Source organism: Mustelus asterias, unplaced genomic scaffold (assembly GCF_964213995.1).
Source record: "Mustelus asterias unplaced genomic scaffold, sMusAst1.hap1.1 HAP1_SCAFFOLD_194, whole genome shotgun sequence".
NCBI classification, from domain to species: Eukaryota; Metazoa; Chordata; class Chondrichthyes; order Carcharhiniformes; family Triakidae; genus Mustelus; species Mustelus asterias.
In genome coordinates, this window is record NW_027590187.1 from 686,888 (window position 1) to 704,809 (window position 17,922).

At 44.8% G+C, this 17,922-nt stretch overlaps 3 non-coding genes across 3 annotated transcripts; all 3 read right to left on the minus strand.

Annotated features, from left to right (window-relative positions):
• Positions 1–9,564: 9,564 nt before the first annotated feature.
• trnas-cga (transfer RNA serine (anticodon CGA)) lies at positions 9,565–9,646 on the minus strand. Its single transcript has one exon. It is a non-coding gene; the product is annotated as a tRNA-Ser (tRNA).
• A 2,145-nt stretch (positions 9,647–11,791) lies between these two features.
• trnas-gcu (transfer RNA serine (anticodon GCU)) lies at positions 11,792–11,873 on the minus strand. Its single transcript has one exon. It is a non-coding gene; the product is annotated as a tRNA-Ser (tRNA).
• A 4,071-nt stretch (positions 11,874–15,944) lies between these two features.
• Positions 15,945–16,035, minus strand: trnar-ucu (transfer RNA arginine (anticodon UCU)). Its single transcript is given in 2 exon segments — positions 15,945–15,980; positions 15,999–16,035. It is a non-coding gene; the product is annotated as a tRNA-Arg (tRNA).
• Between the last annotated feature and the right edge of the window lie 1,887 nt (positions 16,036–17,922).

Here is a 17,922-nt window from a genome sequence, read left to right on the forward strand (position 1 = left end):
TGTCATCTACTTCAGGAAGCGTAAAGGAGAACATACGCCTGTCTACATCAACGAGGACGAAGTAGAAAGGGTCGAGAGCTTCAAGTATTTAGGTGTCCAGATCACCAACAACCTGGCCCGGTTCCCCCCATGCCGACACTATAGTTAAGCAAGCCCAACAATGTCTCTACTTTCTCAGAAGACGAAGGAAATTTGGCATGTCAGCTACGATTCTCACCAACTTTTACAGATGCACCAAAGAAAGCATTATTTCTGGTTGTATCTCAGCTTGGTATGGCTCCTGCTCTGCCCAAAACCGCAAGGAACTACAAAAGGTCATGAATGTAGCCCAATCCATCACGCAAACCAGCCTCCCATCCATTGGCTCTGTCTACACTTCCCGCTGCCTCGGCAAAGCAGCCAGCATAATTAAGGACCGCACGCACCCTGGACCCTTCCATCTTCTTCCATCGGGAAAAAGACACAAAAGTCTGAGGTCACGCACCAACCAACTCAAGAACAGCTTCTTCCCTGCTGACATCAGACTTTTGAATGGACTTGCCTTGCATTAAGTTGATCTTTCTCTACACGCCAGCTATGACTGTAACACTGCATGCTGCACTCTCTCGTTTCCTTCTCTATGAACGGTATGTTGTGTCTCTAAATACTTTTCACTGTATGTTAATACTTATGTCAATAATAAATCAAATAATAAATAATAAATAAATACTCTGCCCAATATGACAGTCAGCTTTATAAGCAAAATAACATGTTGGAAAAAAGAATTATAGAAATCAATCTTACATGTGGAATTTGAGTTTAGGGATCTGAACAGTGAGGAGAGAATATGGAACTTATCACACCAGCAATTGTAATCCATTTTCCTGTTTCCTCACCAGATGATCTGCTCCCACTGAGGTTGACAGGGATTTCAAGATTTTCTGTCCCACTTCCTGTTTTTCATCCCCATCCCTTCGCCTCGAAAACTATGGATGTTTTCCCCTTGTCCTCACGGCGACACAGTGGGGCAATGATTAACATTGCTGCCTGACAGCGCCAGGAACCTGGGTTCGATTGCTAACTTGGGTCTCTGTCTGTTTGAAGTTACTCCGTTCTCCCCATGGCTGCGTGAATTTCTTCTGGGTGCTCCAGTTTCCTCCAACAGTCCGAAAGATGTGCTGGTTAGGTGCATTGGCCATGCTAACTTCTCCCTCAGTGGACTCAAACACGTGTTGGACTGAAGCGACTGGGGGACTTTCACCATAGCGTCATTGCAGTGTTAATGTCTGCCTACTTGTGACACCAATAAATAAACAAACTTCACTTTACCTTGTTCCCCAATATTCTTCTCATTTAATGCATCATCCTTTGTCATTTCTGCCAACTCTAGATCGTTGCCACCACTAGAATTCCACACCCCTCTGCAGTCCTTTCAATTTTCTGAGTGGAGATTTTCCTCTTTACACCTTCACCCATTTCCCATCGTTAAGGCAATTCCGCCCCCCGCCCCCCACGCCCCCCCTTCCCCCCCCCCCCCCCACTCCCCGCCCCCCCCCCCCCCTTCATCCGATCCAATCTGCTCATAGTAAACGCCTTGAACATTACTTCCAGATGAAAGGCCAGTTTCGTCTCTCAAATTAATCGTATTTGCTGTTTACATCATGCTCTGCTCTGGATTGTGGAGACCAAACAAAGATTGTGTAATAACCCTGTGGGATTCCTCCATTCAGTCCAAAATTGTGGCTCCACTTCTGATCAGAACTCTGGTCCACTATCTTTTTAATTCTTCGCTTTTTTTCACTCTGATCTCTCTGTCCTTCGTCTTCTCTCGTGTTCCAATGAACCTCGGTGCACAATTCCTCAACGCACTACTTTGATATCTTCACTCGTTCTTTTTCTATTCATGGTAGTTTTGCACCACCAGTTCTTGCATTTCATCTCTCTTGTACTCTACACAATCACAGACCTTCTATTTTGTCCCCTTTTTTCTGCCGTTATCAATCTGCCATTTTCTTTTGGTCGAGAGGTTCAAATTTTTAGGTGTGCAGATCAAGAACAACCTGTCCTGGTCCGTCCAGGCCAACGCTATAACAAAGCCCCCCAACACTTCTATATTCTCAGCAGGCTAAGGAAATGCTGCATGTCCACTACGACGGTCAGCAACTTTTACAGATGCACCATAGGAAACATTATTTCCTGTTGCATCACAGGCTCCTGCTCTGACCAAGATTGGAAGCAACTACAAAGGGTCATGAACGAAGCCCAGTCCATCACACACACCAGCCTTCCATCCATTGACTCTGTCTACACATCCCGCTGCCTCAGAAAAGCAGCCATCATAATCAAGGACCTCACAAACTCCTGACATACTGTCTTCGACATTCTGTTGGGAAAAAGATGCAAAAGTCTGTGATCACGTGTCAACTGACTCAAGAACAGCTTCTTTCTTGCTACCATCAATCTCTTGAATCGACCTACCTTATATTAAACTGATCTTTTTCTACATCCTGGCCATGACTGGAATACTGCATTCTCCTTTCCTTTTCTATGATTGGTATTAGTTGTGTGTATAGCATAAAAGAAAAATATTTTTCACAATATACTAATACATGTAACAATAATAAATCAAACCAAACATCAAATAAAATCAAATTTAAGGCAGGTGAGTAGCACAATGTTTAGCACTGTTGCCTCAGAACGTCAGCGACCCGGGTTCAATTCCAGCCTAGGGTGACTGTCTGTGTATAGTTTACATGTTCTCCCTGTGTCCTCGTGGCTTTCCTTTGAGTGCTCCTGTTTCCCCCCACACTCCAAGGATGTGTGCCTTCGGTTGATTGGCCATGTTATAATTGTCCCTTCGTGTCAGGGGGACAAGCAAGATAAATACATGGGGTTACGGGCATAGAAACTCGGTGGGTTGTCTTCTGTGCAGGCTTGATGGGCGAAACGGCCTCCTTCTGCATTACAGGGATTATATGATTCTTCTTTGAAATTGTTGCATTTCTTTGAGTGTGGAATCTCTGTCCCAATTTTGAACATTTCTTGGAATATTATGCACATTTATAGTCTCAGTACTAGTGCATTTACCTTAGCATCATACCATCAACTCCTTTGTCATTTAATGTCTCCTGCCCTCAACGATGCTTTGAAACCAGAAGAGAAATATTAATGCTAAATTCAGTAATAAGTATCAAGAAATAATTAATTAATATTCTGACAGCAGCGAAACATTCAGAAATGAGTGTTTGAGGCAGGGCAAAATCACTCAAATGCTGTAATTTTTACCTTATGTAATTTTACCTTAAGGTAAAAACTCTGTCTTTAACGTGGTGCCGTTTCCACTTTGCTGACTCTCTCGTCCTTCTTGGTGGTACATGTCACAAGGAGGACGCTGCTGTCCAAATCAGCATGGTGACTTACTGCAGGGTGTCCTATAGATCAGACACACCGCAGCAAATATGGATAAACTATTTCTGTGAAATCATTGATCGTCTCTGCTTCCACCATCCTCGTAGAGAACTTGATTGATCCATTCCTCGGCTCTTCTGGCCGAGTAATGTTGCTGTAGTGGTGACGCAGCTGCTTCCCAAGCAGTTGACCCGAGTTCGACTCCCGGCTATCGCATTGTTTTAATTTATTTGGGACGGCACAGTGGTTAGCACTGCTCCCTCACAGCGCCGGAGCCTCAGGTTCGATTCCTGGCTGGGGTCACTGTCTGTGTGGAGTTTGCACCTTCACCTCGTGTCTGCGTGGGTTTCCTCTGAGTGCTCCAGTTTCCTCCAACACTCCAAAGATGTGCAGGTTCGGTGAATCGGTAAATTCTCCCTTAGTGTACCCGAACAGTCGCCGGAATGTGGCGACGAGGAGATTTTCAAAGTAATTTCATTGCAGTGTGAATGTAAGCCTATTGTGACAAATAAATAAACTTACCTTATCCACAACCACTTTCACTGTTGCCTCACAGGGCCAGTGACCCGCTTTTAAATCTGTCCGTGATTCACTGTCTGTGTGGAGTTTGCACATTCTTCCAGTGTCCCCATGGGTTTCCTCAAAGATGTGCAGCGTTGGTGAATTGGCCATGCTAAATTGTCGTACAATGTCCCAGGATGTTTGGGTTAGGGGGAATATCGGGGTAATTACCTGGGGATAGAGTGGGATGCTCTGTCAGAGAGCCGATACACACTCAATCGACCGAATGCTTCCTTCTGAAGTGCGATGCCCCTATGCGTTCCATACATTTTAAATCTTCACTGTTCCCAAATCTTTCTGCTAGCTGTTACAGCAACAATTTCCGCCTGAGTACTTTAGTTCAATATTAGGCAATAGGATTATGTGTGAGATCCTCTCTGGCTAAGTCGAGGGCATCCTGAAACCCATCGAAAAAGGACCCCCAGCTTTTGAAGCGACACCACGAACTTCTTACAGAAACTCAACACCCATGGAGTAGTTGAACGAGGAATACTCCTCGTCACAATGGACAATGGCACTCTACACCAGCATCCCCCGCGACGACGACATTGCTACAACAGCCTCAGTACTCAATACTGACGCCGGCATCTCCACATCTTAGTTCAATATGTTATACACTTTTACACATCTCTTGGAGCCGCACTCAATTGAGTTTGCTTCAACGAGAGGAACTCTGGATTCTCCACCAAACCTTGCAGCTAAAATCCCTCATCGCTGTGTCCAATGCAGTAAATCACATTTACACCCTCCCAAGGACCCTGACACACTTTCTAAAATATCCCCATCTCTTCTGTCAAAATGCAGCACTGTCCCTGAGTGTGGAATTAATAATGTGTCTCTGCGACAATATCAGTGAGAGCTGAGACTGCAGCTTCTGTTTCTCCAAGAGAATCTTTCTGTATAAAGACGGAATTTACAAGGATTTCAGTCACTGATACATTGTCTAGCCGTCGGTATCTCACTACTCGAACTCACTCTGTCTGTCTATCACTCGAACCCCTCTCATTAACTCAATATAAAGGCGGGATATTGTTGCTTCGTAACTGAGTGCACACAATCCGTATCTTCATCTGATCAAATAGAATTCAGCTTGTGAACAACATCATAATTTCAACCAGTTCTGGGTTAACCTCGGCACAGCTCTGATTGGAGACAGCCCCCTGAATCTCGGGAGCAGACACTGAGCATTACCGTCCTCAGAGACTTTAACCGTTACTGAACAGGGAAACTCCAACTAATCCTGGAGAATCCACAGCACAGAGCGAGAGGACAGGAAAGCCTGTCATGGGAGCTCTCAATCTGAGACACAGGTTGGCCTGACAATGTGCAGATGTGAACCGACTCCTTCCATTCCCAAACTGTTGTCACCAGGAATACAGAACGCCCAGTAATGACCAGCTTGTTGCAATGTGTTTGAATGAACACGATGTCATATCATCGAAGCAGCATTTTGAAATTCTCATTCATTCAATATATTCTGATGAAATGTATTTCTTATGCTCTGTGTGTCATTGCATAATAATCTTCCCCTGACATGCCCTTGTGCCCCTGATGCTGATTTGTAAAAAATTCTGTTCATGCTATTTTCCTCATGGAACCATAGAAAGGACCAAAGAAAGGTAACAGCCACACAAGGAACCCATTCGGCCTAGCTTGTCCATGCCAGCCCGGGGATACTAAGGTGTCATTTCCAAGTTCACTCAGCTGCACCCAGCCCGGAAACATGCAGCTGAAAGCATGATGGAGATCCAAAACCTTCATACCAAACATTCACTGGGATTTGCGGCTCTGTGAAGCAGCCGACGTAAACATTTCCAATCATAATCGCTGCGAGCAAGGTTCGAACCTGCGTGAGGAAACCCTATTGGATTCCACCTCAGTAACGTTCATATTAACTTCCTTCGGCACCAGGAATGTGCAGAGCACAGTGTGTGAGGTAAAATTTGTTCCTGTACTTTGTATCTTTGTCTCCGACTGAGAATTCATTTATTAGGTCAGAGACTTGTATTTCTATTTCAATAATTTTTCATCAGAAACGAATTACATCCGAATAAAAACTGAAAAAGAGAAATCATCATTTTATTTCATGACTGTCAAATGTTGCGTTCGCCCTGTTTCTGTCCACTCGGTTTAAAACACAAGATGCCGCGGATAAGGTTCTAAATAAATTACCAATTCGATGGTCGTGAATCGAACCCTGATCAACTCTTTAGGAAAAGCAGCGAGACTCACCACTATACCACCATCACTCACTTTGCTCAAACAGCCCTTATTTTCATTCGTTATAATTACAGAACTACCTTAGTTGCTGATTTCATCAGGCTCCAGGTGTGTCCATTGTACAGTTTATAAACTAAACTTGGCTTGTCTCATTTTTCAGGACGGCTGCCACCTGTTTACTGTTGCTTCAGACTGAGAACTCATTGATTAGCTTTGAGGCATGTTCTTTGATTGAAACAAAGTTTCCACTGACAGCAACTTCAAACTGAATTTTACCTTGGACACAGATGGATATTTCTGAGGTCAAAATATTGAATGTTTTCAAAGCAGTTAGATATAGCACTTGAGGCAAACTGGCGCAAAGGATATGTGGGTACAATGTGGGACCAGGCGATTAAGTTGGATGATCAGCCATGATCATAATGAAAGGCGGAGCAGGCTCGAAGGGCCGAATGGCCTCCTCCAGCTGCGATGTTACGTTTCTGTGTTTTTTTCACTGTATCTGTTAATTTGCAGAAAGTTCAGCTCTGACAGTGAATCTGGTTTCCTCCAGGCCCAATCGGAGGGTGGTCAGAAACTGTCTGTCACTGTCAGAAACTACATTATCAGCGACTGTGGGATGATTATTTAACTGGCTGTCATTGGTTGTTGAGGGTGTGATTTACTGTTATCTGTCAGTGCAGGAGAAACAAATAAAACAGGAAATCCAGAGATTCCGAGAGCAGATAATTTATATTTTCACCCGAAAGAAACGCAATGACATCTGTAATCACTATAATAACTGGAAAAAAAACCAGATATGACTGGCTCTTGCCGCGGAATCTGGTGAACAGATGGGGCCTGCACCACATGGACTCCAGCGGTTACAGAAGGCAGCTCACGGCCACCTTCCCAAGGGCAATTATGGATGGGCAATAAATGCTGACCCAGACAGCGACGCCCACATTCCATGAATGAATTCAAAGGCAATCTGCGGGAAGCGGGCCTCAGAGTGTCACTGAGGTGAAGAACAGTTACTGAGGTGAAGAACTGTAACTAACACCCTGGAATCCGGAGCAAAGGTTATGTGGGTACAATGTGGGACCAGGCCACACGGTAGCATAGTGCTTAGCACTGCTGCTTCACAGCTCCGTGGACCTGGGTTCGATTCCCCGCTTGGGTCACTGTCTGTGTGGAGTTTGCATATTCTCCTCGAGTCTGTGTGGGTTTCCTCTGGGTGCTGCGGTTCCCTCCCACAGTCCAAAGGTGTGCGGGTTAGGTTGATTGGCCATGCTAAAATTGCCCCTTAGTGTCTTGGGATGCGTAGATTAGACGGATTAGCGGGTAAAATATGTAGGGATATGGGGGTAGGGCCTGGGTGAGATTGTGGTCGGTGCAGACTCGATGGACCGAATGGCCTCTTTCTGCACTGTAGGGTTTTTATGATTTCTATTTCTATGATTTCAAAGGCTAAAAGGAGGAGAAATTCCGTCTGGGGCCTTACATTTGGTGAAAGTTTTGTCCTGTGAATGTGTCGGTGTGAATATTGTGTAAGAGACAGTGTATGAACGGGGTGGGCGAGTCAGACTATTCTAACTGTGTCCGTGTGTCTGTTCTGATCATGGGATCTCCGAGTCTCTCTTGTGTAAAATAAAACGATTTTTTCAATTAAACAGTCCCCGTAATCCCCCTGCTGAGCCCCAAAGTTAGTTTTCACGGCAACTGTTCCATTAAATTCAAGATTCCAGTCGAAAAGTAGAGAACATGTCAGTTATCGCGTGCCCGCACATGTTACCTCAAATCCTCAATATCTGTCCCCGAATCCCGCGGCTAGCAATTAATGCAACACAAGATGTAAAAATGAAGCATATCTTCCCTGCTTTGGTGTATTAAAGAGGGTGGCAAAGTGGCACAGTAGTGAGCATTGCTGCACGTGTTTAATTCGGGCTTTGGGTGCCTATCTGTGTGGAGTCTGCACGTTCTCCTTGTGTCTGCGCGGGTTTCCTCTGGGTGTTCCGGTTTCCTCCCACAGTCCAAAGACGTGCTGGTTAGGTGCATGGGCTATGCTAAATTGCCCCTCAGTGTCCCAGGATGTGGAGTTCGGAGGATTAGCCATGGTAAAATAGCGCGAACGATGCTGTTTCAGAGAGTCGGTGCAGACTCGATGTGTCAACTGGCTTCCTTCTGCAGTGCAGAGATTCTATGCATACACAGTGTCTTCACTTATGAAACCAAGAGTCCCTTCCATTTTCCGAACGACTCTTTTAAAATTTCCTCTCATCTTCAAAGATCTCTCTGAACCTCAGGTCCATCTGGGCCTGCACACTGTTTAGAGCTGGACCATTCAGTTTCTGTTGCCTCTCCCCATCTTTGTTACCAAAATGCAGCACTGTTCCTGAGAGTGGGATTAATAACGTGTCTCTGCTACAATATCAGTAAGAGCTGAGACTGCAGCTGCTGTTTCTCCAAGAGAATCTTTCTTGATAAAGCCGGAATTTACATGGAATTCTGTCACTGAGACATTATCTGGCCGTCTGTGTCTCACTGCCCTAACTCACTCTGTCTCTGTCTCTCCCACCACCCACTCTCATCCACTCTATATGAAGGCGGGATATTGTTGTTTAGTGACTGAGTGCACACAATCTGTATCTTCATCTGATCAAATAGAATTCAGTTCGTGAACAATATCATCATTTCAACCAGTTCTGGGTTACCCCCGGAACAACTCTGATTGGCTGCAACCCCCTGAATCTGAGGAACAGACACTGTGAGCATCGCCGGCCTCAGAGGCTTGAACAGTTACTGAGCTGGAAAACACCAACTAATCCCCGAGAATCCACAGCACAGAGCGAGAGGAGAGGAAAACCCGTCCTGGGAGCTGTCAATCTGAGACACAGTTTGACCTGACAATGTGCAGATGTGAACCTGTTCCTTCCATTCCCAATCCGTTTTAGCCAGGAAAACCTAACACCCAGTAATGACCAGCTTGTAGCAATGTGTTTGAATGAACTCGATGACATATCATCTGAGCAGCATTTTGATATTCACATTCATTCAACTCTTTCTGATTAAATGTATTTCTTATGCTCTGTGTGTCTTTACATAAGAATCTTCCTCTGACGTGAGACCTTGTTTTGTCCTTGTGCACCTGATGCTGATTTTTTTTATCATTCTGCTCACGTTATGATTTTCCTCATGGAACCGCAGAAAGAACCAGAGAAAAGTACCAGCACAGAAGGAACCCATTCAGCCTATCACATCCATGCCAGCCCGAGGACACCCATGTGTCTTTTCCAAGCTCAGCTTCCGACACCCGGCCCAGAGCCATGCAGCTGAAAGCATGATGGAGATCCACATACTTAATAGAAAAAGTTGGCGACTTTGTACCTGCTTGAAGCAAACATTTCCAACCATAATCGCTGCGAGTAGAGTTCGAACCTGCGCGGGGAAACCCTATTGGATTTCGAATCCAACCCCTTAACCACTCGGCCATCGCAGCTACTTACTTGCCGCCCTAATATAACCACCTCAGTCACGTGCATATATTAACTTCATCAGTACCAGGATTGCAGAGCACAGTGTGTGAGCTGAAATTTGTTCCTCAACTTTTACTTTGTACCTTTGTCTCTGAATTCATTTATTAGGTCAGAGGCTTGTTTTTTTCTATTTAAATAATTTTTCAGTGAAAACAAAAGTATCTCTATTACTGTCGAATGTTGCATTCACCCTGTTTTTGTTCACTCATTTTAAAATACAAGAGGCCGCTGATAAGATTCCAAATAAATTACCAATGCAAATGGCCGGGAATCGAACCCATATCATCTGCTTGAAAGGCAGCTAATTCCACCATTATGCCACCATCACTCGCGCTGCATAAGCAATCGTTATTTGCATTAGATATTATTACGGAACTACCTTAGTTGCTGATTTCATCAGGCACCAGGTGTGCCCGGAGTAAACTGAAGTTGGCTTGTCTCGTTTTAGCCACCTTTTTACTATTGTTTCATACTGGGAATTCATTGATCAATTTTGAGGCCTGTTCTTTCATTGAACAAAGTTTCCACTCAAAGTAAATTGAAGCTGAATTTTCCATTAGAACGATCGTGATGGTGAGGATTTCATTTTAAGGGTGCCCACCTACTGTTATGACCTGCGATAACTAATTAAAGAAATCAGAACTGTGATGGCCAGGAACTGACCCTAGGTCAAATGCTCGCACAGTCACATTCCACGACCATCGCTCACCTGGTTCTGCCACCCACTCTGTAAGAAAGTTCAGCTCTGACAGTGAATCTGGTTTCCTCCAGGTCCAATCTGCGGATGGTCAGAAACTATCTGTCACTGTTAGAAACTCCATTATCAGCGAGTCTGTGATGATCATTCAACTGGCTGTTACTGGTTGTTGTGGTTGTGATTTACTGTTACCTGTCAGTGCAAGAGCAACAAATAAAACTATCCAAACACTTATTTGGAGAAAGGGCTTCTCTTGTGGCATAATGGATGTCTGGTTCTGTTCAGTTTGACGGCAGTCACGTCTGATGCACTTTGATTCTTGTCTTTTTTTCCCCACGATACCCTTTCCCGAGCGCGACGTGTCATGTTTATTTGCTCGTTTGCTTAAATGTTGAACTGGAATTGGCCGATTATTTCAGCAAGATGCACTTTCTGCTCTGATCACTCTTTGTTGCAGTATGAGCGCTGCAGCTGCGGATCTGTGGCGCAAAGAATGGCATGTAGGACTTCTCATCATTGTTTTATTTAATTTGATTTGATTTGTTATTGTCACATGTATTAGTATACAGTGAAAAAGTATTTTTTCTTGTGCACTATAGAGACAAAGCATACCGTTCATAGAGAAGGAAAGAAGAGACTGCAGAATGTAGTGTTACAATCATAGCTAAGGTGTCGAGAAAGATCAACGTAATGCAAGGGAGGTCCATTCAGAGGTCTGATGGCAGCAGGGCAGAAGCTGTTCTTGAGTCGATTGGTAGGTGATCCCAGACTGATGTATCTTTTTCCCGATGGAAGAATGTGGAAGAGAGAATGTTGTCTGGTGAGACATTCAAAAGTTGTGGGTCAGAATCTCATCGGAGTCGGCTTTTTAGGTAAAGTTTTCAGAAATCAGGAACTGGTGTATCAATGCTCTCAGAGAAGTGACACTGCCGCCTGGAACTTCATGAGAATGTCTACAGCGCAGAAGGAAAACATTTGGTCCGTCGGGCCTGCACCGACAACAATCCCACCCAGCCTGTATCTTCGTAACCCCACATATTTACCGTGCTAATCCCCCTGACACTGAGGGACTATTTAGCATGGCCAATCCCGCTAAAACGGCGCTAATTTTCATGGCTGAGCTGCCTATTCTGGAAAGACAAAATCTGCCATTCGGGCCGCAAATGAAGCTGGCGTCTGCTTTGGATCTTCTGAAAGCACATGTTAATCTGGTGGCAAACTCCTGTCCAACACTGGTGCCCTGATTTGAATCGAGTTTCTCATCGGATTAGAAAAATGGGAATGTGGAATTGTTCTGGACTATTCGCCCATCAAGCCTGTGTCCCCAAACTTCATCTTGGTTCCGTGAACCTCAAAATACGAAACGAATCATCAGTTCACCGCCAATAAGTAGACAGAACAAATGCACCACCGACGAGGATGGGATTCGAACCCACGCGTGCAGAGCACAATGGATTAGCAGTCCATCACCTTAACCACTCGGCCACCTCGTCATACCATGGTGGCTCCCCAAACTACCTCTTGTGTTTTAACATCCGTAACAAAGAACACATTTCTCCCACAGGAAAATGTTGCCTTTCTGCTTTCTCGTTAATCTTGATTCGCTGTTACTTTTCCATTTGATGTAAATCCAGAGAAAGTAAAGAGAGAGGCAGTTCAACTCCCTTGTCCCTGTCTGGTTTTGAATTCACCGAACATGACTGTGATTTAAAAGTCACAAGTGCTGTGAGTTTGTGGCGTAACGGAAGAGCGTCTGACATCAGAGTAGAGGGCTGCCTGTTCGAATCACGGAACTGTTCTTGCGTTGGTCTTTGCATTTTGGTTGTTTCTGATTGTTCCTGAAATGATACAACTGTGATAGAAATGAAATTTTAGGGATGCTTCCGGTTCGCATGCTCAGTTTACTTTTTTGCACACTTTTATATTTGAACAATGTGTCAGAGAAATGATTCGTCCATTGTTTGTAAAATTAAAGCAAGGTCCACAGTCGTTTCTGGGAGGTATCAATGGGGAGAGCTAACCTTTGGTGATTTAACCAGAGGATTCACACCTCAGGCGAGGAGCAAGGCTGAGAAGGCAGTGCCTTCATGAACAATCTCAACCAATACGGGACAATTCCCGCGCTGCTGGCTGAATAAACTGTCCAGACAACTGAGACAAATACGCTGTGCTACTCGTTAATGAAAATCAAGAAGATGAAGCAAATGAACTGCAAAGAAAACCCGGATTTGCCTTTGGGCAGCAGCAGAACATTCCTACTTGATGGAGTGAGTACGTGATAGCAGAGGATGGTTTTGATCTAGCGACCTCTGGGTTATGGGCCCAGCACGCTTCCGCTGCGCCACTCTGCTCCGAAAGCAAGCATCTCCCTGCTTGTTACTGCTGCCCGCGAGCCAGGAAACTATTCACTATCTCTTTTTATTTCAAACCAAATCATCCCGAATTTAACAGACAGAGAAAGACACATAGAAAAGCAGTAAAAAAACTATTAGGACACACACACAATGAGGGACAGAACATATTCGACCAAGATACTGAGATGGAAAAACTGATTATGTATGAAAAGGGATTTTCTGTTGCACAAAGATAGGCCCTGTTTTGAAATGTATGTCCTGTTGTGTAACTGTGCTTTCTGCTGTGTAACTGTTCCCTCTGTTTGGAATATAACTCTGTCGTTGACAGATCTTCACTGTGGTTCTGACAAATTCTTCCCTGTTGTGTAAATGTGTGCCCGGTTTGCCCTCTTTTTAGGTCAAACCAAATAAACAAACTCAGATTAAGTCAGGACAAAGTAAAAAGGGGCAGCTCCCCAAAAGGAGGGGGAACAGCCCGAACAGAAATCAAAGTACAAAGGAAACTTAAAAACATCAAATTAAAATGTGATTGTCAGGGTCAATAACTCACCCCAACCCCTGCGGTGCCCAACGGGCGCGGGAGGCGTCAACCACACCCTTGGACACCACATGCTCCCTCTCTAGGGACACCCGGCCGTGAACGTAGCCGCGGGAGAGGGGCAGACAGTCAGGATGGACGGCCCCCTCGATCGCTCGCTGCCCTCTTTTTAGGTCAAACCAAACCAAGTAAACAAACTCAGATTAAATCAGGACAAAGTAAAAGGGGGAGCTCCCCAAAAAGGAGGGGCAACAGCCCGAACAGAAATCAAAGTACAAAGGAAACTTAAAAACATCAAATTAAAATGTGATTATTGGGGTCAATAATGCACCCCAACCCCTGCGGTGCCCAGCGGGCGCGGAAAGCGTCAACCTCGCCCGTGGACACCGCATGCTCCCTCTCCAGGGACACCTGGCCGCGAACGTAGCCGCGGTAGAGGGGAAGACAGTCAGGATGGACGGCCCCCTCGATCGCCCGCAGCCTGGACCGGTAAATGGCGCGTTTCGCCAGGCCCAGGAGCAGGTTCACGAGGAGGTCGCCATCCCGACACTCCCCTTTCCGCACCGGGTGAGAAGGAACCCATTCAGCCTATCACGTCCATGCCAGCCCGAGGACACCCATGTGTCTTTTCCAAGCTCAGCTTCCGACACCCGGCCCAGAGCCATGCAGCTGAAAGCATGATGGAGATCCACATACTGAATAGAAAAAGTTGGCGATTTTGTACCTGCCTGAAGCAAACATTTCCAACCATAATCACTGCGAGTAGAGTTCGAACCTGCGCAGGGAAACGCAATTGGACTTCGAATCCAACGCCTTAACCACTCCGCCATCACAGCTACTTTGATGATTTAACCAGAGGATTCACACCCCAAGCGAGGAGCAAGGCTGAGAAGGCGGGGCCTTCATGAACAAGCTGTGTTATTTTATGCCAATCGATTCGTGGTCATTGGACTTTTAAATCCAGATGTTTTTCCTGATGTCAAATTCCACCATCTGCCGTGTGTGTGTGTGTGTGTGTGTGAGAGAGAGATTCTTACATAATCAATCTGTTTGTGAGTATGGATTAATCCTTTATATTCCCTCATAAACACCGTGATCTCTTATCTTTGTGAATTCCTCAGATACACTTGTACCACTGAGAATCTGGTGTGCGGGTGGAGGGTGGGGTGAGGTTTGAAGGCAATGCCGCAGGGTGCTCAGTGTGAAAACAGCCGATTTTAAAGCACTTGTGTAGGAAAGTGAATAGTGAACTTGTCTGTGTGAAGATCACAGAAAAGCTCTATCTGGTGCTGCGTCCAAGAGACAACGTTTGGTTTGTCAGTAATGAACTCTTATAATGAAGGCACAAAATCAGAAACAGGAAATGCTGGAAATATGCAGCAGCTCCGAAAGCAGCTGTGGGGAGATATTCTTGTCGCCAGGATGAAACCTTCCAATTGCATAGTTCCCGTTGCTCAGACCTGTCAATCTTAGTACCTTCGTGCAAGGAACACGTAGGGTGGGATTTGGGTCTTTGTTGACTTGAGCAAACAGGACATTGCACAAGCCGAGTAAACAGGAGATCCCGGTTTCAAATCCCAGCGAGAACCTTGAGTCCTTACAAGTGATCAGTGCAAGTGTGCAAGTCGCAATGTCCTATCCTTGCTAGTCGATATTGTCTTTACCTTTACAGTGGATGATCTACAAAAATGAAACAAAAACATGTTTCGAGACTCCCCACAAATATGTCTACTATTTATTTGCTCGGTCAGGTATTTTCATCATTTTGCAGAAAAAAAATAATCTGCAATAAAGCCAATGCTGTAAATTCCACAAATACAGCTTTCCATTTTTTTTCTCAGGGAATTTCTAACACAGTCGAATGGCCTTACAATCATACAATCCCAACAGTGCTGAAGGAGACCATTCTGCCCATCGAGTCTGTATCGACTCTCCAACAGAGAGCACACAGGACCTATCCCCGCGGCGCCACGCATCCACCCCGCTAATCTACCTATACAAACACCTTCGAGACCAAGGGGCAATCGAGCATGGCCAATCCACCCAACTTGCCCATCATTGGACTGTGGGAGTAAACAGGAGCACTTGGTTTCCTGAGATAACGTGCCTGGGTGAATGCAGCTTGAACAGCACTACAGAAGTTTCGCATCATCCAGGACAAAGCATCCCACTTCATTCGCTTCCCAAGCATTAAAAATTCACTCCCTCCACTACAGCAGTGCGCACCATCTACACGATGCACTGCAGCAACTCAGCAAGGCTCCTTTGCCAGCCGCTTCCAAACCCACGACTACGACAGCCTGGAAGGACAAGCGCAGCAGACACACCAGAATAACACCACCAGGTTGCAGGGCACTGATATTGATTTCTTGATTGTAGCTATTTATCAATTGCTGTTGTTGCGTGTGTGTTCTTTAATCTTTTTTATCTCCCAGAAGAAGTGAAATATCTAATTGAAAAATATGTTACTATTTCTAACCCAACAAGCGAACGTCGTGTCAAACTTTAAGAAAGCCCCCGGGGTTTGCGATTTATTCTCGAGTCAGTGGTTTCCCTGGGAGCCGAGTCAACAGAAACAGCATGGAGAGATGGCAGAGCAGGAATTGTCGGTGCCGAAGCTGAATCACATCAGTGAAGCAGCAAACTGGTGGCCACGAATCTGATCAAAAATGCGACTCTGGTGGGACTCGAACCCACAACCTTTGAATAGCTAACTGGCCTTTACTTAGAAGTCCAATGCGCTATCCATTGCGCCACAGAGCCGCGCAATGGAAGGTTACTTTACTTGTCCATCTATGGATTTTTGACAATGTAGAAACTATTCATCAGTTCAACAATCTCATAGTTAAAACGTCAAGAACTGTTAAGAGGAACTTCGTTGATTGCAACTCGTGTTGGAACATCTTATGTCTTTTGAAACAGCTGTGGAAATCCACACCTTTATACAGGAAATGTGTCTATCACAGAATGATCCTCCCTCTCTCTCTTCCTCATTCTCCTGTCCAGCTTGGAGGCAAATCTCGCAGGCTTGATAGCCGGGAGACACATTCTACTCTATCTGTCACAGGGGTAATCAGAACCGGTTCCCTGTTCCACTCAAACATCTGCACAGAGCACAACGCAAAGCTGGAAGCTGGAAATCTGAAACAAAAACAGAAAATGCTGGAAATGCTCAGCGGATGAGGCAACATTTTTGATTAATGGAGATTTTTGGAAAACAAGCTCCTGAAGCACAGCACATCTGCACAGTTTAAAGTTACCTTCCATCCACAATGGATGATCCATTCCATGATTTTGAATAATCCAAATTTGAGGATGTGCATTGTTATTCTGGTCGCCACAGCCTGAAAACCACTCCAGGCATTGATGTCGCCCTTGGATTTTAAATTTGTAAATCCATTCTCTATCTTTTAAAGCTACTATTGAAACTGTATCTATCACCTATTCAGTTCTTTGTGAGTGAGAAGGAGAATTGAAGATATATTTGGATAATTTTCCTATGACTGAATTTGTACAGAAGCATAAAAGCGGGAATCACACACATCACTTCATGAAAATCACCCGCTAAAGGCTGACAGTGTTTAATCAAGGGATGGTTCTCTTCATTCATTTATTATTAATGGAGAATAGAAAAGTTGGAACTGTATGCAATCTGGGCAATATAACTGAGCAAAGTGAAACACATGGGGACTGGTCACGATAAGCCTCCCATGGGTAAAAGACAAAGTGAAGGTGCGACGTTGACTGCCTTGTGAGACGGGGCAGGGAGACGTTGTAGGGTGAAGGTACATAGGAAAGTGGGAGTGCTAAACGTTTAATGATCACTGTACAAGCAAAAAGTGTAATGCAGACTGCGGGTTGGATATTCAATTCTTACTATCCGAAACAGCAGTGATTCAAAATGCCACTTGGTTCAAAATAAAATGCCAACCGGCACTAATACATTCACTTACAAAGCATCGCCTTGCTGATTTATCATAATTTAAGTGATTTAATTTAATTACAGAGGAAAGCAGCGTACTGGTAGATTTCAAAATGATCTGGCCAACAGATTTAGTATTCCGAAGTTCTCCGTCCCAGGTTCAATATAATGTGAACAATTCTTGTCTGTTGTGTCCCTCTCTAATGTTTAAACTTCAGTCTACCAGAGTGTGCTGACATCCACTGGCCGCAATACAGAACTGCAGTAGCGTGGAAAAAATGCACATCAACTATCGCTGCAGACCGACATGTTGTTGGTCAAAGAAGACAGAGGGTAGCAGTGGAAGGGTGCGTTTCTGAATGGAGAGCTGTGACAAGTGGCGTTCCTCAGGGATCAGTGTTGGGATCTCTGTTGTTTGTAATATATATAAACGATTTGGAGGAAAATGTAACTGGTTTGATTAGTAAGTTTGCGGACGACACAAAGGTTGGTGGATTTGCAGATAGCAATGAGGACAATCAGAGGATACAGCAGGATATAGGTCAGTTGGAGATTTGGGAGGAGAGACGGCAGATGGAGTTTAATCCGGACAAATGTGAGGTCATGCATTTTGGAAGGTCTAATACAGATCGGAAATATACAGTAAATGGCAGAACCCTTACAAGTGTTGATAGACAAAGGGATCTGGGTGTACAGGTACACAGGTCACTGAAAGTGGCAATGCAGGT